Here is a 21968-nt window from a genome sequence, read left to right on the forward strand (position 1 = left end):
AGCAGGTAGGGTTGCAAACAGGAGATGTATGAGCTTTCAGCTGTGTGTGTGGGATTCACACCTCTGGGGATGTATGTTCATAAATGCCGTATTTGTTGATGGCACAACAGAGACCAAATTACAGGCCTGTTCGGTCACAGCTGTGCTGTCCTCTTGTACAGACCAGGCATAAAGGTTGGTTTCCCAGGGGAAAATATTTGGTATGTATTTTCATGTTACTCCTGTAAGCTAAAATGAATTTCCTACCTTTTTTGTCCTCTATTACATTTTCATACCTGTCCTTCCTCCCCTTTTCCTTTGCCCCAGTAGCTGTGGATTTTTAATATTTTGCTTCAAATTTGAGAGGGGAAAAAGAAATCTAATGTTCTGTATTCCTGAACTTTAAAGGGTGCCTTTTTCTGGGTCAAATGTAGAGAATCAGCAGCATTTGTACTTTTTGCTCGTTGCATCTACATGTCTCAGAAGTCAACAAGTCATCTGACATTTTTTTCCCCCAAAAAAAAGTATTTCAAAAAAAGATCATGGAAAGATTTTCCTGCAGTAAAGTTGTTTTTTAAATAGATGCCCCTCCGTGGAGCTATTGAACCTCAAAGCGTAAGGCCACCCAAGACTGTAAAATAAAGCAAGGGGGTGGCATATCTCCATGTTAAGTCATGGTAAAGCTGAAGCAGGGTCCCTTGAGTATCTCTAATGCTATGTGATTGATGAGAATGTCACAAAATAGACATTTGGGTTGGTTTGTTTGGTTTTTTTAAAGGACTTTATTTAACCACACAATTGCTTACAGTAATGCAGAAAAGCAATACAGGGAGTGAGCTGTTCTCTTGCTTTCCTTCTTTTGGTAGAAGAGTAGAATGAAACTATTCTGGATTTATATGCCACATTTCTTACTAGGGCAAATGTTTAAAACATTTCTGTTAGCAGTCATAGAACCTGACTGCTGTTGTCTTGTGCAGAGTACCTGGTTTGATTTCTGTGAAGTCTGTCATGACAGAAAATGAGAGATTTTGATCTGCTGATGTGAGAGTTTAGAGATTTGAGCTCAGAGCATCACCTTCCCAGAGACTGTGTTTATGATGAGAATTGTAGTGCAATGCACATTGGTTGCATTAGTTTAACTGTGGCATACAGTCAAAACCAATAAATTAAAGCTACATTTTATTTCCTTTTTTTTGTGTTCCCCTCTTTCCTTTCTTTTCTTTATTTTTCCCCCCTGTACCCTTACATAGGACCATTGCAAAGACTTTAATGAGTTGTGTTGAAAATGTAGTGACATCAGGTCAGGCATTCATGGGGAACAGCTGGTTGCTCGTGGTTGCCCAGCCAAGAGTCTGACCTGGCAATGTCTAAACAGACTCACAACTTCCCAGTGTTGTAGCAGGAGCCAAGAAACTGGCAGAAAGAGGTACTAGATTTGAACCAGTGCTACAAATTCTTATAAACTCAAGCACTGTGTATGTATGTGGCTGGCATGCATATGCAGGTGGAGTTAGTGTATCATAGAGTGAGGATCTTAGATTAGGGTTCAACATGATTCCAGCACAGTGCATCCCAAATTGCCTTGTACTCCTTTGAACATGTCAGGATTTATTGACATAATTTGATCTCTTTCTAATGATAAACCTGTAAGAGTACAACCTGAAGTATTTTAGATGTTCTTTTCCCTAGACAATAGTACTTTTTGTGGGGGAGGAATAATAATTCTCCAAGCTTGTCCTGTTTGTTACAGAATGACTACATGTGGATTTGTTTTTAGATCTTATTTTTCTAAGTGACTCTGACCACCTAATTCCTTCAAATAACCAGTGAGTTTGGTTTTGGATTCTCAGGTCTGTCTGAAGAAGGGGATAGCATATAGACTAACTTATATGGGAACAAGCAGTCTTTGGGACAGTTGGCGTGCTTAAGCAAAGCTGTATCTCTTGAGCAATAAAGAAGCTGGTGGAAAGATCGGAATTCTTCAGAATAAGTTTTTTAAAAAAATCTCCTTGACCTCTAATGGCAAGAGGTGATACAGCTGGTATAGGCAAAGTGCCATGGCTTTGTGCCTACGGAGTTAATGGAAAACAAACAGTCTGAACTTTCCTGTCAAATCCTAGAGAGGCTAAGAGATGCCCAGTTTTTTAAAGTATTCAATAAACTGCTACATCAAAACAGTCACTTGTCATAGTGTGTGCCCTGAGTTCATGACTTTTGGCTATAAATAACATGGGACTGAAGATGTGAGGATGTCAGCCATCCAGTGTGAAGAATTAATGGTCAAAAATCAAATCATGTTCATAGACTGGAAAGTGGCCAGATATGGAGGAGTAGCCTGCAGAGCTCTGAGAACTTCAGGTGGAGAGAAGCAAATTTGGCTGTCACCTATCAAGCTTACAGAAGATTTAGAGTTCAGACCTTGATTCTGTTGAAATTAATAAGGAACAAAAGCTCCTCCTAGAAACAGTGAAAACTTCATACTGTGGCAACAGAAGCCCGTGTGTGTGTTAGGTGTCACACAATGCACCATATCAAGACATCTACCACATTGAAAGTGGCTTCCTCAGCTGCAGTGAGCCACCTGATTTTCTGCTATAAATAATGAATCCCATTTTTTTACAGCAAAAGTAGTCCCTTTGGGGAAAACTAATCGGGGCCATTCCCAGGGTCTTGGAGCTTTTAATGTGTCTTGCAGCTGGGCTGCTCTGTGTCTGTGCTGCCTGGCTGGCGGTTGCACAGGACTGAACGCATGTGGTGGTGCTGATGTCGAAGGGAATCAGTTTGTGTCATGTCTTGGGCTAAGGGCTGGAGTAATCTGTAGGCATCTTCCCACCTGTTGCTCCCAACACTGCTTCTAGTGGGATAGGAGTAATCTTAAATGCTCTTATTTTGCTTGTTGGGCGTATTTTACCCTTTTAGATCCTGAAGGGATCATTGTTTGGTCTGTGAGGATTCACTGATGTTGGTAAAGTGATCTGCGATCTATTACTAAATCAAGTTTCCTTATGCTGTGGAAGTGTAACTGGCTTTGACTTTAAAAGCAATTAGCCTTCTACTAGGGAAGATTTTCTTGGCTCTGTTCTGAGGATTAATTACTTTTTAGGAGCACTATTATGTGGGTGGGGAGAGTCAGCACTGATGATGCATCAGTGTGAGAAATTGAAGGTGCTTGAAGGTGCAGTGATTTTAAGTAGCTTTTGCAGTGAAGATGTGTTAGGTGGTGGCTCTTGTTGAGGCAGCTTGAGGTCTTTCTAGATCTCATTTAAGTGTCACCTTCCATGTGAAAGGGTAACAGAGGGGATGGTGCAGGTTGGGTGGCAGCAGATGTGATGGGTGCTTCAACTTGCAAGTAGCTGAAGCCTGCTTCCAAAATTGGAGCACTTTTGCTTTTGTGGATAGTGCTGAAGACTGAAAACCATAGCTTGAATGATTAAAGTTCAGTTAGCAAAATTCAAATGAGGAACAGTTTCTGTTGTGTTGTGAATAGCCTCAGCCAGCAAATAACACTTTTGTTGTCTTTGATTAAAACTTGCAGAAAGCAAGTTAACTGCTTGAGAGCACAGGAGCACCAAAGTTCCCAGTCAAAACTGGGACAGTCTCCTGTTAGTGCTGTTCTTGCTTCGTTGCATCAGGGAAGGAACCCAGGATTTTGAGAGACCAAGCCACTTTACCTGGGAAGACTGAGGAAAACCTTCTGCATTAGGTATAGTTGGCTTGAGCTAAAAACATATCACTTCTTTAGTAGTCAAGATCAAAAATATTTACTGAGGCTTGCTTAATTCATAAAATGCTGAGGAGATAATACTCTTTGAATCAAAGCAGGTGCTTTTGCAACTGAGGTAGATGTATACAATGCTGGTAGCAGCCTGGGCTGAGCCTTGTCCCTATGCCACACAAAATAGCATGGGCTGTTTGCCTGCGCTGATCTGCAGAAGCCTGGGTATTTGGCAGTATGGGTTAGAGCATCAGATGGTGTAAAGGAGAAACTGTAATGACTTAATGCTGTCCCAATGGTTTTATATCAGCCTTAAGGATTGAGCCGGTTATTTAAGCAATACGGAGAACTGGGAACCAGGAGAAGTGCTGCAGTTCCAGGTTAAATGGTATCAGTAACTCCGCTTAGAAAGAAGACACCTGCTGACCATGCCTGTGGGGTAATACTTCTTCATGACCTCTTCTTGTAGCACCACTTTATGCCTTGAAGTGTGAATTTTAATTAGCACTATAAGCAGAGGCTATTTCTGTGGCTTGCTGAGTGCTGAGGAGTGTCAGGGTGCACTGCCTGGTAGCTGTTGCCTGAGCCAGGAGGGGATGAATCTGCCACCAGCTATGGTTCAGCTGCCCTGAAATCGTTGGAAGAGAGGAGGATGCTCTGGGTACTGACCTGCAAGTGGCAAAACTCCTGCTCTGCTCAAAGCAGAGGCACTAATCTGTATAAATTGTCCCCTTACTCTTCCACCTAACAGAGGTATTAAATGGCGCAATATGTTGCGCATGCTCTGGGCTGCGGGGTGTGTATCAGCCCTTTGTGGCAGCTGTCACCATGAATAGCGGCAGCACGTGTGCCACAGCTGGCTCTTCCCATGAGCTAGGTAATGAGCTGCAGCATCTTCTCAGTACTGGCCCTGGTCCTGCCACACTGATCCCGCACTGTGGGGTGCGATGCTCTGCCAAAGGTCTCCCTTTGCATCTCCCTACCCTGCGGCATGCAAGCAGCAGAGCGGTGGCACATGCTGTGCTTGCTCATGTTGGTGGGTGCCATCGCTTTTGCTGCTGTTCTCATTTTAATTTACATCTCCTACTCCCAGCTCTGGGCTTTAAATAACTGTAAGTGGAATGGGCTGGATTTCAATCTAAAATAATCATGATAGTCATGAATGTGATCATAGAGTTTGTGCTCCCACTATTGCTAGGTGGGTTTAAACATGAGGGGATGGATAAAAGTGGAACTAGTTTATATATGTGCATATATATAAAAGCTGAGCCCTCTTCAGGGCTGTAAATCTGATTGTCAAATTCAAAAGTGCTTTGATTCAAGGCCAAGTCCAGAAGATACTGAAAACTAGGCTTTCTGTTGCTGCCTTGAAATCAAGATAAAGCCAAAAATCACAAAACTGCATTAATCATCATTGAGTTAAATCTTGCAAGTAATACTGTATAAACACTTTAGATCCAAAGGGGATTACAGGCAAATACTGAGCTGATGGAGGAGTTTAAGGATGTTCTGAATTGCAAAGCAGGCTTTTAGAAAGCATTTCTGGAGCCGCGCCTCTGGGTTGGGAGTGCGTGGAGGGAGAGGGATGAAGTGTGGTGCTTAGGGCAAGCAGCTCAGAGGAAATTAGACTTGGCTGAGTGTGGAGAGACTGAATGAGAGCAGAAGGCCACTGGGAGAGGGATGGTAATAGCCTGCTGTCCGTGGTTAGCAGCACCTTACTCCCTGCTCTATCGCATCCACTGCCATGTGCTGCCTGTGCCCGCAGTGTTTCCTATGCTTGGTTTGCTCTATGGGCTTTGGGTGCTGTGAGTGGGGTAGGTGCAAGCTGTGGCTGCTCCTAGACCCCGTGATCTTGGGCAAATGTCTTAACCTTTCAAATAGATGTGTTTACTTGTCTGAAATGAGCATCAGCCATAGTAGGGAACTTGAATCAGCTGATCATTGTCAAGTACTTGGGATGGCATTTTAGTTTGGATCACTTTGAAACACAGTGGGGTATGAGGTTCTATGTCATCATGATGTTTTACAGATCATTTATTGTGATAGTGAGGCAGGGGAGAAGAGCTAACATGTATTTTTTTGTGATGAAGGAAAATTAGTGTATTACGTAGTTTTTATACCATATCAGAACAGGTATCTCAAGAAAAATCCAGTGCCAGATGCTTGTAGAAGACAAATTCTCAAGTTCTTTATCCTCTTCGTATCTCCAACAGAGTGCATGTGACTAACCACTGGCTTCATTTCCCAAAGAACAGTACATGAATCTGAGGTCTATCCTCCCTCTTTAGACACCACACAGATCTTATATTTGTTAGAGAAATTATTTTAAATATGTTGAGTTTTTTTTCCTAGTATTTTGGAGTTTTCCCCTTTGTTTGAAATGCTTTGACTTCTCTTATCACTTTTACCTGCTGTGACTTGCGGTGCAAGCTCCCTGCGCAGTTAATTTCCTTGGATGATTTATTCACCAGTGACACAACATAGCCCTTGACATAGTAATTGCAATGATGTGATGGTCCAGACATCAAAGGCGGGAGCCCCTGGCTCCTCGTCTCCCTCATGCTGCTGCAGTCCTCCCACCTCTCCCTTTGCGTTCCTTCTTTGTTGCTTTAATCCTCTTGGGGAAGGAAAAAATTAAAACCTCATAACCAGATGAAAATTGGGTGAGTGCCGGAGTAGCTTTCTGTACATAACTGCTTACAGAAGTCAGAGTTCAACAATGCCGTGTTACATTGCTGGGGGTTTTGCTGTCACCATGTCCCTTCCTTGACCTAGGACCCAGAGCTTCTGCTGGGATGCAGCCAGTTGAGATGTGCCATTTTGTAGCTGGGCAGAGAACAGCAGTGTGCAGCCTGCACCGCTCTTCCTGGAGATAAAGGGGGAAAATGGGGCGGGTATGTGGGGAGAGAGGAGGGGGGGAGCCTTGGTTTGCTTCTTCCCTGCCTAGGGACAAGCAGCTGGGTTTGCATCTCTGGGAATCATCCAGCTCTTGTGGAAGAAGGGGAAGGAGCTCACCCCTTGCTTTGGTGGGCTGAGCAGGACCTGGCTGAGCTCCAGGGCTTCCTGAATCCCTCCTCCGGCCTGCTCCCCAGTGCCCAGGCTGGACGCTGCCTCTGTGAAGCCTGCAGCACATGCTCTGTGGCTGGAGTGTGCAGAGGCTCCTCGATACCTGTGCACAGCTCGGCTTCTCTGGCTGTCCTTCTCACCTCTGCTATGTGGAGCCTGTCCCAGGCAGAAGCAATGCTCACCCTGACAGTGACTGACTCGGATTTTCAGAGTAGTCATCAGTCCCCTTCAGTGTGTACAAAAAGTGCTTGGGTGCTGTGATGGCTGCTGTGATGGCTGCAGACTGGAATCCGAGCGTGCTGGATAAACATGACTGAATAGCTCTGAGAAATGTTTCCTGCCTTCCCAGCCCTCCCCTCTTTGCCCTCTTCCTTCATATAAGGTGAGAAAATACATCTTGCAAGAGAAGATGACAACTGGATGAAGCAGAATCAGAATAGGCTTTAGCAGGAAGGAATTCTAGTTTTAAACCTGCATCAGTAGAAACTTTGGTACCTCAGAAATGAGGGCCCTCACTGACTGATCTAAATGAGACTGGAAAGCTCACCTCTGCCACACTCCTACTTGCTGGTCTGAGCAGATGCTTGTCCCTTTGCTGTTAGAGCACTGTGCTGGCCCCTGTTCAGCCCTGCTGCCAGTGCTCCAGCTCTAAGGTCAGTGGGGAATCTGGGATGCTTCTGTCTCAAACAAAATCCTCGAAGAGCTTGAGTTTTGGAAGTGGCTCCTCAGCAGGGAGCTAAATGGTCGTATGGGGATTAAGGACTGTTTGGAAGGAGAAAGTCTGGCAGCACAGTGTTGAACTACTAAATCATTGCTTAAGGCATGTTGGTTTCACCAATTTAGGCTGAGACTTAATTAACTTGTTTTATGTGTGTGCACATCTCATTTAAGCAGCTTGCTTTTATTTGGGAGAACTACAAAAGGGGAGAAAGTATTGGGAAACACATTGATACTTTTTTTTCATCTTTTAAAAAGCAATTGGCAGCTCCAGTTCCTGCTGAGAGCAGAGCAGGGGGATTCCTGCACCCAGGAAGATGTGCTCTTGGGAGCAGGAGTCTATCTCTTCCCAGACAGATTGTTACCAGCCCAGGTGTCTACTGCTCCATTACATGCTAAGTCTGAGAAATGAAATATAATTATTAGCTGAATTGTTAAATGGACCTAGAGCTTCATCAGAAACCTCTTTCCAACAGCAACTGGAGCATATAGTAACAAAAAAAAAAGCTGTAGAAGTAGTTACTGCAGGATTTTTTTTTTAAATATATGCTGCATTTGGAGCAATGCAGCAGCCTGGAGGAGGTGGTGAAGCTCCGGGTGGGGCCCTGGGCTGCAGATGTAGCTGTGTTCCCAGCTCTGAAACTTGCCACTGGTCTGTGCTTCAGTTCCCCTGTGGGAAGGGAGTGGAGACCATGAGAAGGTTGTCTTAGTGTTGGAATGGTTTTTATAATCTAGCTTGGAAACAAGAAGCACTTTCTATTTTGGCCTGGTTTGTTGGCTTGAAAATACATTCTGACTTGCATAGGGTGAAGCTCAGTACCTCTGCCTTTGTAGAAAGGGGTGTATCTGCCTTAGCTTGCTGCAGGTCAAATCCTGCAGAATCTGCTGCAGGGGGAATGGCAGATGGAGGATCTACAAACCAGTTCCTGAGCACGGGGATAGAAATTTCAGCTGCAAGTGATGCAGGTGGTTATGTCCCTCTGTTATACCACTCCATTGATGCAGAGCAGCCCACAATGTGTCTGGTAACTAGAGTAGGAAAGTGTTTATTTTTTGAATATTTTATCAAAAAGGAGTAGCTGTTGAATATGGCTTTTTTCTTTGGCAGCTCAGTTGCAAAATAGATGAACTGTAATCCAGTCTTTTGAGAAGCATCCTCACAGTGCACCGAAGCTGAGTATCACAGTGTAGTTCAGCCCTAGACTTCTGAAGTCCAGCACTCCAGGGCTGCCCTCCTGGAGCAAAACAGGTTATGTTCTTGTTCTGAATCTGGCTGCCAAGTGCTTCAAAATGCACAGCAAAAGTCCTTGGTGTGTATTGGGAGGTCTTGGGGACAAAGCTTCCCTGTCTGAAGGAATGACAGTGGATGGGATGGAAGTAGCTCCTAGAATGGAAAATGCCTGGGACTTCCAGGGTGCTGGCCAGCTTTGCTGCAAGTTTTCGTGCACAGCAAGTCCTTAATCTCTTGGTGAAAGCTGGTAGGACCCAGGGAGGAGCTGTCCTTAACTCCTCTGCTTGTAATGGGAAGAAAGATCATATTGGAAGGCAACTGCCCCCACCTTCTTAGCACACTGCAGAAAAAAAATAGTACAGGACTGCTTAAGCTTGCTTGCAGAGCTATAGAGCAGCATGGAAACTTCTTCCCAGCAGGGAATGCACAGTGGGGTGTGGAGAGAGGGGGTGTTTTGTTGTAAGGTTTTTGTTTATGCCAGAAGCTTGACTGTTGGTTTGGGTAAAGGCAGATGGAACTAATTTTAAGGGACAGGAGCAGCTGACTGTTGCATGTTGAAGCAGAACAGCTATGGGCTCACCAGTCTCTGGAGGAAGTTTTTATCCTAACCCCTGTCATTTAGTGGTTGGTCTGTGCCCTAAGAATGGGGTTTTATATGCCTGTGCTGTCTGTTTATGGGGTTTTCAGATGCTTCTGCAGCTCAAACCTTCCTGGTAATGATGGGGAATGATGATCTCCATGATATCTGCAGATGTTAAAGGCTTGTGACCCTTTTTTTTTTGTTTTCTTTTCTTACATATTAAATTCTAAACTCCTGCAGTCTTGATACTGCACTAGCTGGTCTCCCTTTGGTAGGTTTGTAGCTTGCAGGGTGGCTGAGGAGATCCTGGAGATATCAGCCTCTGAAGGCAAATGAGATGTAGTCCAAATGGTAACTTTATAATGCATTTCTCACTAGTTTATGTGGTCTTATCCTAGACAAAGCTTTATCTTACATCCCCTAGTTATGTGATTCCATGTGGGTGACTTCAATTAACACTTCCAAAAGCTCGCTTGAACTTTAGATGCTTTTTATGATCTCAGAGTGTAGAGATTGGTACTAGAAGGAAAGTTTTGAGGGCAAATTCCTGTAGTTTTGGTGTACTGCACTGTGAGACTAGCTTTGAGCCAGTTTAACAGGGTTGTCTGCATTTGCCTTTGTAAACGATATGGTTAGGTGATGTACTGCTGGAGGGGCTGCTGCTTCTTCCCACCTTCCCCTTCAGTTTAAGCTGTTGCACGTATTTCTCGGAGATCCTGTTCTTCTGTCATTTTTTTGCCAAAAAATCTACACTTCACACACGTGTCCTAGAAAGTAAGCAGAACCCACTGCTGCAACTTTGTTTACTTTTGTAACTGATGTTTTGTACTTTGTATCCATTTTGCACTTCATGTGTCAGTTTCTGTTTTTGTTTGCCACCTAGATGATACAATGTGTACCGGTTCAAATGAAAAGAAAATAAACATAAGCAGGTGGTGGAGGGAATAGACGTTTTTCCAGGCTAAATTCAACTGTGGCTGATTGCAGAGGGCTCAGAAATGTGATTCAGGGAGGTTATTACAGAAACTGTGTCTGCTCGTCCCTCCTGGTGCCCACCTCGACCCTCAGCCTGGGCTGGTATGTGGCCATTCCCAAGGGGAAGGGGGAAAAGAGCAAGCTCATGAGCTGTAGGCTAAGGAGGACAGATAAGCTTTGAAACCAGAAGGGACTGTTTTGAATCAACTCTTGGAAGGGGGAGTGAAAGGAACTGGGGGCTCATAGGGGAGGGGGGATGACTCACTGCTGTTGTCATCAAGGTCTGCTCTAACAGGATTAGTGGTTATTGCCCAAGAACAGGATAATTTATCAGAATCCGAACTGAAGAGAGAAGCCTTCAGCGAAGGAGCAGGGTGCTGGGTGGTGTCACCTCCTTCCTCCAGCAAGGTCCTCCTGCCTCTTGCTCCAGGGCATCAGTGGAGCCAGCCCTCAGCATGCTGCCAAGGGTCCTGCAGGCTGTCAGGGGCTGAAGCCTTGCCAGCTCTGCTTGTTGGAAAATCGTAAGCACCAGAAACCTCACAAGATTGCATCAGAGATCCATTTGGCTGGTGCAGAGATGGAGAAGTGAAAATGTTGCAGCTTTTTTTTTTTTTTGGAGAGGAGAGCATCTCTGTTCCTAAAATGCCTGATTGCTATGGGAAACTACAAGTGGAGGATGCTGCCAGCTGAACCTCTGTGCTCTTGTGTCAAAATCTTCCTTCCTTTTGCCCCAGTAACTGTGAATTTGGGTGCCTGGCACCCTGCTACTGCAAACTGGCCCATCTGTAGGGGGGTACATGTGGATGTGTCAGGGAGGGACCCTACTCTCCCTGAAGTGCAGCATGGCTTTTAGGTACCACTTGTCACTGCTAAATCTAAATCTTGGGTTTGTGCTGAGCTTTTGAAATGGTAACTGAGGAGAAAAATGCTTTGTTTGGAAGGTAGCTTCTTGATAGAATAATATATGAAAGCAGCCAAGGCAATGGGGAGACAGTGGCAAGTGAGAAAACCACTTGAAATAACTACAGTCCAGTGTTTTTTCCTTGTCAGGGGCTGGTTGCCACTGACCCATGGAGCTGGGAGTGCTGCTGAGCCTGGGTCTGTCCCAGCACTCACCCAGATAACAGCCCAGCTTGCACAGAAAGTAACAGCTCATAAATACAAGGCTGAATCTCCGAGTGGGAGGTTTCCCAGGGCAGCTATTCTGGCTCTCCACATTAAATCTTCCTGTACTGGGAGGAGATAAGTGTTTGAAAAAGCATGGCTGCAGGACCTGGAGCTGCTCCTGCTGAGCCTGCTTGCAGCATGCAGGGCTGGGGCACACCCTTCCCTTGCCTTAATTTTTAGGACAGGGGTTGCTTTGTGTAACTTGCTTGTGGCTGGTGTTAGCAGGAGCCTGCATCAACTGATGGAGGCAGGGACTTCAGCCCCTTGTTTCCTTCCTGCATGATGAAACACAAGAAGAGCTCTGAGCAGCCTGAGCACAGCAGCTGCCCTTGTGTTGCCATCCCACTCCGCGCCCCCCCCCCCCCGACACAGTGTGGGATTTGTCATGGAGACACTGCTGTGAGGAGTCTCCTAACAGTGCTTCCTGCTTGGTGTGTGGAGGGAGCCTGTTTTTTCTCCACGTGATGTGGTCCCTTCTTGGAAATGGCACCATCACCTCTCCTGGGGATGACAACCCCGGGCCACTGACTGCTGAGTTCTCCTGTCTGTTGTGAGATGAAAACCTGTTCTCCTGCTGGAGTCCCGGCATGTCCCTGTATGCTCTGCTCTGTGCAGCTGTGAGAGAGACCAGCGGAGGTGTCCTGCCTTGGGAGCAGCTGGGATGTGGCATGTTCCAAGGGTGTTGAGCGAGACTGTGGAAGCATGAGCCCTCGTCACTCAGCTGTGCATCCCCCTCTCCCCAGCTGATGCAGGATGCTCATCCTGAGTGGATGTAACTTCAGTACTCCCCCCCCCCCCCCAAAAAAAAAACAAACCAAAAAAACCCAACAAACCAAAAAAACCCCCAACAAAACCTAAACACCAAAAAGCAACCCTAAATCTAGACAGGTCATGTAAAAGAGGAAAGCAAGTGTTGTGGTGTTAACCTCACCATGGCTGCTCACTTTTTCATTGCTTGGTTAGAAAACATCATTTGGAGAATGTAATGCTGCATGACAAACACAGCAGAGTCGCAGCTCCGCAGGAACATGTTTTGGTGGGGTTTTTTCCCCCCTCTCCTGAGGTAACATGGTAAAGGCTTCAAATTGTGCTGTGTATCAAAACAGCCTCTTTAGAAATTGTGTTCAGCAACTTGAGTGAAGATCCTTGTTGCCTTGCAGGGTGCTGCAGATTAATGCTGGTGCAAGATTGGGCTCTTACTCCAATCTCAACCCTTTAATTAAAATAATGTGGAACAAAAAGGAGAATTAGTTAAAAATAACAACTCTCAGAAGCCTAGCTTCTCTCTTTATTAGACTTGTCCTCGCTTTCTCAGCTGCTCTGATAAGAAGGATATTCTCCCTCTGGGATGGAATGAATAAACTGAGATGAAACTAATTTGTTTGGGCTTTATGTGTTAATTAATTTCTAACACTAATCCTTTCCTCATACACTTTCTTCTGGTTTTTAGTTAGAATACAGTCCTGTTCCAAGGAGAGGACAGGCAGTTTTGCAGTGTAACAAATGGGAGAAGTTTGGCCCTAGGCTTTGCCTAGCCCCAGGGGGCAGTGCTTTTTTTGGGAGTTGAGAGATTTCCAGAAAGCCCATCTGGAACATGCGAAACTTAAGGATTCACCTGAAATGTTGCCTTGACCCTCAGCTGTTGTATTGCAGCCTCTTGCTGGTATGAGAGGAAGGTGAAGGGGCTGGTCCCGCATGATGCCAGCACTGCCAGAGGGATGCTGGGTCCCCAGCATGTCATGGGTGCTGTGGTCCCCATGTCACTGGCAGTGCCCATGGTCCTGTACCGGCCATAAAAGCACTGTGGCCACCACTGTGTAATGTTTTTATTGTGGGGTGGATGGAACTCCATGCATACATTTTATATAATTATATAAAATTTTCTTTTTAGAATAAAATGAAATAACTCTTGAGCATCTGGGCAATATGGGCTGGGGTTGTTTTGTTACCCAGGTGTTTCTAGACTTCTGATAAAAACAAAATTTCTTCTAAGTGACCCTGTTAAACTGATGGGAAGCTTGCTATTCAAGTAGGGGAAGCTATGGACTTACAGTGATTAAGTGATTTTTTTTTTCTTTCTTTTCTTAGTCCTTTGTCTCACTCAGCAGTTATTCCTGGCTGCCGCTGCATCCTGCTTACTTAGCCCTGTCCATTATTTCAAAATCAATATGCTGTTAAATTACTGGAGTTAGAGAATAAAATTAAAAAAAAAAAAAAAAAACAAAAAACAACACAACCAATCTGAGGTTTTGGCACGTGTTACTTATAAAGTGATAGGATGGTCTTTAATTCAGACCAGCTTGCTTTCTCATTTCTAATCTGTACATAAGTGTCTAGATTAGTGAAAATCCCTCTACAAGGAGAGGCAAAATAATAATAGGCAGTCCTGGAAAAGAGCTAATATTTCATTCTGTCCAAGTATTGAAGTTACTGCAGGTGTCTCAGGCACTGACTTTCTGTGCTGCTCTGCGAGCTATTTCCCACAGTATGATTGCTCTGGGCTCAGTCTCCAGTGGCAGAGTAAGGGGTGACCTATGGTCTGTCATCTTGCTAGGATTTCAGGTGAAATAAAGGACTAACTGGGAAAAATGTGTATGAAACAAATTCCAGCTTGCCCAACATGCCCTTAAAATGCACAAAGCAGGAAAACATTAATTATAGCAGCTGTGGAAAGAACTGATTTCTCCCAGGGAATTTCTTGGATACAGTTGGTATGTTTCACTTCTTAAATGCAAGGAGACATCTGGGATCTGACTTAAGTCTCAACTGGAAATTAGGACCATGGTGGCCTTGAAGAGCTGAGAGCAACTTATAAAATAAGGAAGAAAATAGCCCTCTTTAAAATCAATGTCCTTTTGTGTGGTGTTTTAAATTCTTCCTTTCTAGTCTGAGTGCAATTTTCTTCTAGTAGATATCAGACTTCTAGCTATAATAAAACTGAACGTGGTCAGTTAAAACACGGAGCAGACCTGATTGAAGGGTGGCCACTGCCAAGATTAACTGGGGGTCATGTCACCTGTGGAGCTGCACCGGGTGCTGCAGTCCCTGTGGAATGGCCTGGTGGCATTGGAGGGACTGATCCGGCAGGGAAAGGCTCCAGGAAGCTTTGGGTCAGGTTGCTGGTCCCTCACATAAATAACAGGTTATCAGGAAAAGATCCTTTGGGAATATTTGATCTGATTAACTATCGATACAAGCAAATCAGTCTCACTGGAGGTTATTAAAGCCGGGTGAGAACTTACAGTATCTGCTTTAAATCCCTGTTCCCATGGAATTTCCTAATAGGATAATAGATCATTGCCATACAAAGGCAATTACGCCCTGGTAAGAATTTACCAAGAGAATACTCAAAATACAGATTAAATCTTGCAGCCATGGGGTTAGATCTTGCTGTTTCTGGCTGGCATGAGGGCGTGGGTTTTCCCATGTCAGAGGGGGACTTCCCTGGGGGCAGAGAGACTTGCTTGTGGTGGTTGGTGCAGTGGGTTTGTTGATTTATATTCGCCTGGCATAAGAAAGAAAACATAAATATGGCTTTAAAAAAAAAACCAAACAACTTGTAGGATTCTTTTCTCAGTAGGTAGCTGATTAACTTGCTGCCTCTGTCTGCTGGGGTCATGGAGACAAATTTAGAGGTTTCGCTGAAAAGCTCATGTTGTTCATTTAGTATTGGTACTTTTGTGGGGAAAACAACCAAAACTGGGTTGAATATTGAAGCCTGGTGATCTGGTTTCAGCGGTCAGGGCACTGGGAGCAATGTGCGTGCTTCTCTTCCGGAGTCGAAGCCTTTGTCTGAGCCCCACCACACGCATGATATACGGAGTTTGTTTTGCTTTTTCTTCACCACGCCATCACTTGTGCAAATTCCACTGTGCTGTTTATACTGGAGTCATCCGAGGCTGTGTGGAGTGAGGTCTGGGCTGGTGGAGCCAAGCCGTGTGCTGGCTGCCCTCTAGTGAGCCACTGCCCATGATAAATCCCCGCAGGAGCAGAGATCACAGCTCTCCATCCACAGCCTCTGAAAACTCCTGACCAGTGTAATCCTTTTCTCCTCAGCCTGATGATGCTCTGTATGCCTGGTAGGAATCTGATCACTGAGTAGTGTGTGTTAAGTAGAGCAGGGGTAAATTTTCTTCTTTTGAAGAGTATCAGCGCTGTGGGAGGTGGCTGCTGCGACTTGGTATCAAATCTCCATGCTTCCACTGATGGTGCAGCTGGTTCTGCCCCTGTATTAAGCTTTTTGGCGTGAGCTGCAGCACGGCCAGGGACTGATCCTGGGGAGGAACTGCTGGCTCAGGTGGATGGCAAATACCTGTATCAGATTTCTCTTTATATAATAAAATTGTAGGATGGTTTGTAACAACTGCAGGAGAGAATCAGTGGGCTGGGGCAGTGTGTGTCATCTGTGTGCAGGCTGTTGCTATGCCTGCTGGTGAGAGCCCTCACTGGGTCTGTTCCCCATCCTCCCTCCAGCCATGCTGCCCCGTGGGACAGGCTGCCTGCACCAGAGTGTGCTGACATCCCTCTGTGCCAACCACACCACCTGAGCACGGGGAAAGGTTTTGCTTTGTTTCTATAAGGGAGAGATACTTCAGGATGGGCTTTTTGAACGTCCTCTATGTCTCTGGCTGTTTGTGTATTGTAGTGGTCGTGGCACGTAGATGTGTGGGGAGGGTTGAAACTAGTACAAGTCCTGCCTGACAGCTGTCAGCATCGTCACAATCACTAGGATTCAAAATACGTTTTTTGAGATGAGGTTGGTGATGCTGAAATCCTAGGGGGCTGCCTAAGCAGCGTGTTGGGCAGTTCCTCCAGGCTTGAGTTTTATGTGTGAGGGTCTCCTAAACTATAAGTGATGTGTGCTGCAGCCTGCTGAGGAGAAAAGCTAGAGGGGAGAAGATCCCAGCAGTGTTGGATGGTTTTAGCGCTCTTTGTACAGCAGGTGTGTGGATGGATGCAGGAGGTGCGCTGTAGCAAAACTCGGCTGGGGGGTGAATTGGATGGGTTTCCCACATGAGAGCAGGCTTGAAACAGGCACTGGTGCTCTGGGCCATTGAAAGACCGGTCCTGCAGCAACAAAGTGCTGCTGCTTGGAGCAGCTGCTTGTCAGGGATACCCAGGGGGTGGAGAGGGGCAGATTGGGTAAGTAGGGTTAGAAGAGCTGAGTCAGGATGTGTTTAAAGGATCTGCTTCAGCCTGACTTCTATAATTAGGTAACATGTATATTGCTGTTCCTTAGAAACACTTCATTAATCTAATGGAGGGAAGGATTCTGCAGAGATGAACTTAAAAGATTGTTAAACATGGTTGGGTCTACATTTGCAACGAATAGAGGCATGCAGTAGTCATAGCTGCTGGAAAGGGGGGCACCAGAAACATAATCGAAGAGCTGTGCTACAGCTCAATCTGTGTACCTGGTTCCATCTGCAGACCACGTCTGCTGTGAGCACGTTTGGACATGGAGGTTGTTCTGTGTGACCGTAGGTAAAAACTTGGAAAAATGTTCCCATTTAGGTTGCATGAGATTTCTGTAAGGAAAACAGATACTGTCTTTGCAGTGTCCCATAAAGAGACTGGATAAAAGGAAGATGAGTGAAATAATGAGAAAGATGAAATCCATATGTGGTGTGGAAAAGTGAGGAGAAGCAAAGGCAGGAGAACTACAGGTGTAAATTGCTAAGGCAAAGCAGCCCAATAGCATGCCAGAGGTGTGCTCACACAGAGATGAATGTCAAAATGTGAGTTAAGTGTTCTGGGTGCCAGCGGCTCCTCTGAGGGCGCTGATTTTACACTCATCCTGTAGGGATGTACAGTGGAGTAGGTGAGTCTCTCCCCAAATAGCAAAAGTTCTCTACTAGAAGGCAGTGGTAGCTGAAACGCAGCAAAGCACAGACTAAGAGGGCTGCAGTGATGAGGAATGTGATATCTAAGAACTTTATTTGTCCCTAGAAAGTCATTTTATTGGGAGAAATGAGGAAAAGTGACCAGATGTAGAGAGCCTTGAGCTGAGCTGAAGCATGAGTATTTGATGGAGTCGGGGGGAGTCCCGCAGCCCCAGATGGGCCAGCAGCTCCTGTGCTCGCTGCCACCCAATGCAGCCGGGCTGGCTCACCTTGGGATCAGCCTTTCCCTTGGCTCAGCGCTGGCCCAGGGCCACCACAGCCAGCTACCATGTGCTTTGGTGCATTTGTATGGTGCACCCTGTATGCAATGAAACAGCTACTGAAGCCTCCAGCTGTGGGAACTGAGATATTTAAGGCACGAGAAAGGTATCATGGGTTGTACTTCTAGATCAGATGAGACTTTCCTGAAACATTCATGGATCCTCTCCTTTCCTTCCATGGCAAATTAGGAGGTGAGGGCCGGTCATTATAAAATGGTGCTGGTTGTCCTGATTCCTTAGAGCCTGTGGAGCAGAGGAAGCTGGACGGGGAAAGAAGAGGAAACAAGACTCCCCATTCCTGACTCTGAACAGTAAAACTAGGGCTGTGAAGAGGAGGTGTGTACTTGTAAAAGAAAATCTGGGAGGAGGAGGAAGAGCTTGTTTTGTTACAACTTGGCACTGAAGTTCTAACTCTTGTCTTGTTCTTAAGTCATCAAATATCCCCTTTGAAAATGATTAGGTGAAAGTCTTAAATCCTATGAAACCACTTTTTTTTTTTTTTTTTTTTTTTCCCCCTTTCCAAGCTGGGGCAGGAGCAAACACATGACTTAAACACCTCCTGTGCCGAGCTGGCCTTCAGCATAGACAGCAACAGGCTGAACCAGTTTGCTCATTGCTTTTGTCTCCTGACAGGTGCTCTCTTGTCCCGGGCGCCCTGGGAGGTGCTTGGCGGCTTCTCCCTGCACTGCAGGAATTCTCCTGCCTCCAGCCACCGGCTTGGGCACCGTGGTGTGTGGCCAGCAGCCTTGGACCAGCAGCAGCCCCACGGAGGAGGCTTTGCAGAAGACCTGAGCTGAGGCTGGGGGACTGAGCGCAGCACCTGGACACAGAGTTAAGGAGAGGTGTTTATGGCGTGTGGCAGAGGGTGAGGGGTGCAAGCAGCTTTCACTTCCAGAACGTACCCGCCTCCTGAGTCTCAGGTGAGAGAAGCTTGTTGTTTGAGTTGACAAGTTGAGTTGCCTGAGCCTGGCAGACTGTTACTACCTTTGAGTTGGGGGCATGTTCCGGCGGTTGGTGGAGGTGCTCCTGGGAGCTTAGGTCAGAAGGGGCTAAGCACAAAGAGTTTTTAGAAGCTTCTCCTGGGCTTACTTTGTGTGGATGTTGCCAGAGGCAGACCCACTCCTGGTGTGGTTCCTGATGCTGGGCTGCCTGGTGGGTCAGGCATTCGGACGCAATGTCTACCACGGATGTTGAGGGGATGGAGGCTTAACTGTGCGGGGTGCTGCCTTGTGCCAGGCACTGGAGCCCGGACCAAGAACCTCACAGGCTGAAAGCATTTGCTACTGCAGTGCCAGTGCTGCTCGAGGCTGTGGTGGGCTTCGCTGTCCTTGCTGAGCACAGAGCCTCAACAGCTGCTCTGAAGGCAGACGTGCAGGAATCCGGGGTGAGTCAGGCATGTGTGGTGTTCTCAGCGTCCTGCCAGGTCTGCTCTTTAGCAATAGCTCCATACCCAGCTAAGGGTGGTAGGATGGGGCAGCCCACCCTCGGCTGGGTGCTGGCAGGGCTCTGCACCCCCATCACTGGACCTGGGCACCCACCAACTCCCCCCCCCCCCCCCCCCCCCCCGGGGGGGCAGCTGCCTTCAGGGTCTGCTCTGTACTGAGCTCCCTGGTGATTTCGTTACTATTTGAGATCTGCTTGAAACCAATTTCAATCTGAAGAAGTAGAAACATTGGCTGCTTTTCTCTTCCCCCTTCTAACCGTAATAGAAAAACCTGCAGCAACCCTTGAACTTAGAAATGAAATTGCAGATATAACTGTGCTGTGGCACAAGGCACAAACAGCTGGAAAATGTGCCATCTCCCACAGTATTTTAAAGGATGTGTAGCATCCTCGAGGGCTGTTTGCTAGAGCTGGCACTGTGAGCCTGTCCCGTATGCCAGAAAATAAATGATCTGTCCCCCACCTTTCAGTAGTGTATATCCCCAATGTGTGCACTGGACAGGTGACAGATCCCTTTCTCTGGTGACAAACGTTCTGCCCATCAGCTCAGCTGTACCTCGAAAGGGATACGCTAGTAAATCCCTGCTATGGTATCTGGCAACGAGCATATTGAGAAACAGATGGTGCTGTGCTACAATTTTACCTGCTGAAAGGCCAATGCATAATTTAGTAATACAGAAACATGAATTGTATTCCAGTGGCTGCTGCGTTCTTGTGAGGTTCTTTATTTGATTTAAGAATCAGCGGGAGGAAGGGGTAAAGGATATTATATGTAACTGGTTTTTTTTGTTTGTATTGTATTGTGGTTTTGATTATTATTTTTTTAACTCCCAGAGAATTTGGGAATGTAGCATCCACTAGATTAGTTTTTGAATAGCTGAATTTATTTTCCCCTTGTCATTTCCGTGCAAATCCTAGGGATGAGTTGCATGCCATGATGTGTGTGCTGAAGGAGCTTGTTGCCTTTGTGCAGAAGGGGCAGATACCTCTTTGTCCTGCCAAGTGCTTGGGGAGGGGTGGGAAGGACAGGGCTGTGTAGGGGAGGGACAGTCACTCTATCTGTGTCCCTAATGAGAGGTTTTATTCTGTCTACTTGCAGTCTATGGTACACTGGAGCCCCTTTCATCCTACAGCTGTGCCTTCTCTACCCCCAAAGATCCTGCTCCCAGAGTTTTTCCCACCCTAAAGCTACTGCCTGTCTCCTGTCAGTTCCTCCAATCCTTTTTCCTCACTGCGAACCAAGTATCTGTTTGCCTCCCTGAACGATGAAAAATGTTTAGGATGTAGGGGGCAAGAGGCATACAGCAACCTCAGCTTTGGTGGATGCTGAAGGTGGGACAGGACCCGCTGAGGCACCCGATACCCCGTAGCCTACAGTACCTGGGAAAGGCAGGTGCATGTTGGAAGGAAGTTTGGCCCCTCTGTTCCTTGTGTGGCTTTTCAGGACTTGAGAAACAGGTATATGGGACAAGAGGTCATGATACTGAGTGTAGCAGGGCCCGGTCAGCCATAGCTGGAAGTTCTTCTTCCTCCTGATATAGGACTGGAGGAAAAGGAGGACCAGGTGCTGTGGTTTCCCAGGGCTTGATGTCCCTTGTCCCCTTCCCTTCCAACCATGAGTGCAGAATGGGAGCAGGGCTCCTGGGAAGCACCTTCCAGGAGAGGCCAGGCAGGATGGCATGACCTGCTGAAACAGGCAGGTAAAGGGCATTTTGTGCTACAGTTTTGCCCATAAACCTGAGTGAGAATAGCACCCTTTTGGCTTTTTTTTTTTTTTATTTAATGCCATTTTGATCCCCTGACCTCGGAAAGGGCCTAATATGAGCACTCTAGCTCCATTTCCAAGCATCCTCTTCCTGCTCCAAATGGCTTCCTTTCCCTGGCTAAGCTCTCATGTCCTCTCCAAGGAGGATGGGAAAAATGCATTACAATTTTGCAGCCTTGGCAAATGAGGAATCATGACCATGAAAACAAATACCTGTTAATTAGGACCATGAAATGCTGATTGAATCACAGCTCTGATAATAGCAAGGGCAGTTTGCAAGCCTGCTTTATATCCCAAAGGCAGCCGGGGAGGGAAGCAATGAAAATTTTTCATTTAGGAAGCCATTTCAGCCACTCCTATCCATCTATTTAAAAGTTTCTCTGCCAACAGGTACTACTCAGTTACTACATTGTTTCCATTTGAAGTATGAGGGGGAGGCTGAACTTATTGCTTGGGATAATTGCTAACAAATGCTGAATTCTCATTTGTGCCCATAATAGCAAGAACAACTTTTTTTTTTAGGCATACGAATGGTCTCAGATTGACCCCCGTTGGGGAGTTTCTGTGTTGGGGAGTTTCTGTTGCTGCAGGACGGCCAGAAGAGAGATGAAGAAACTGCAGGGAGCCTGGCCAGGGTAAAGCCCTGTCTGTCCTGTTTCCCTCTCTGCCAAGGTGGCTAGGGAAGAGTTTAAAGGGGTTAAAAACCAGAACAAAACACTGGATCCAAACTATATCTGAACCTTAAAACTTAACCTCGCCATTGCTGCACATTTGTTCTGTGCCTGGTTAGAAAACATCTTGCAAATGTAGTGCTACATGGCAAATACGGCAGGGTCACGGCTCTGCAGGAACACGGGTTTTTCTTCTCCTGAGGTAACATGGCGAAGTCTTCAATTGTGCCGTGTATCAAAACAGTCTCTTTAAAAAAGCTGGGTTGTTTTCGATTGTCCCCCGTCCCCGTCCCCCCCCCCCCCCTTTTTTTTTTTTTGTTTGTTTGGTTTTTTTTTCCCCTGAAGATGAGTTTTAACAGTCCATGCAATCAATAGCCCTTTGCTATAGTCCCCTCTCCCTTCCTGCCATTGCCCCTTCCCTCTTATTCTCCCCAGTAAGCCACAAACCAAGTGGTTCTGGTTTAGGAGTGGGCTGGGGTAACCCACCCCGCTGCAC

At 46.2% G+C, this 21968-nt stretch overlaps 1 protein-coding gene across 3 annotated transcripts in view; it reads left to right on the forward strand.

Annotated features, from left to right (window-relative positions):
- Positions 1 to 21968, forward strand: part of FRMD4B (FERM domain containing 4B) — a 137180-nt gene that overhangs the window by 18617 nt on the left and 96595 nt on the right. Inside the window, exon 2 of one of the 3 annotated variants that reach the window (XM_055805444.1) lies at positions 18227 to 18513. The exons of the other annotated variants lie outside the window; for them this stretch is intronic. The gene's annotated coding sequence lies outside the window, so the exon portion shown is untranslated. The remainder of the gene's footprint in view (positions 1 to 18226; positions 18514 to 21968) is intronic. 3 annotated transcript variants of the gene reach the window in all.

The sequence above is a fragment of the Falco peregrinus genome, chromosome 5 (genome assembly GCF_023634155.1).
Source record: "Falco peregrinus isolate bFalPer1 chromosome 5, bFalPer1.pri, whole genome shotgun sequence".
NCBI lineage: Eukaryota > Metazoa > Chordata > Aves > Falconiformes > Falconidae > Falco > Falco peregrinus.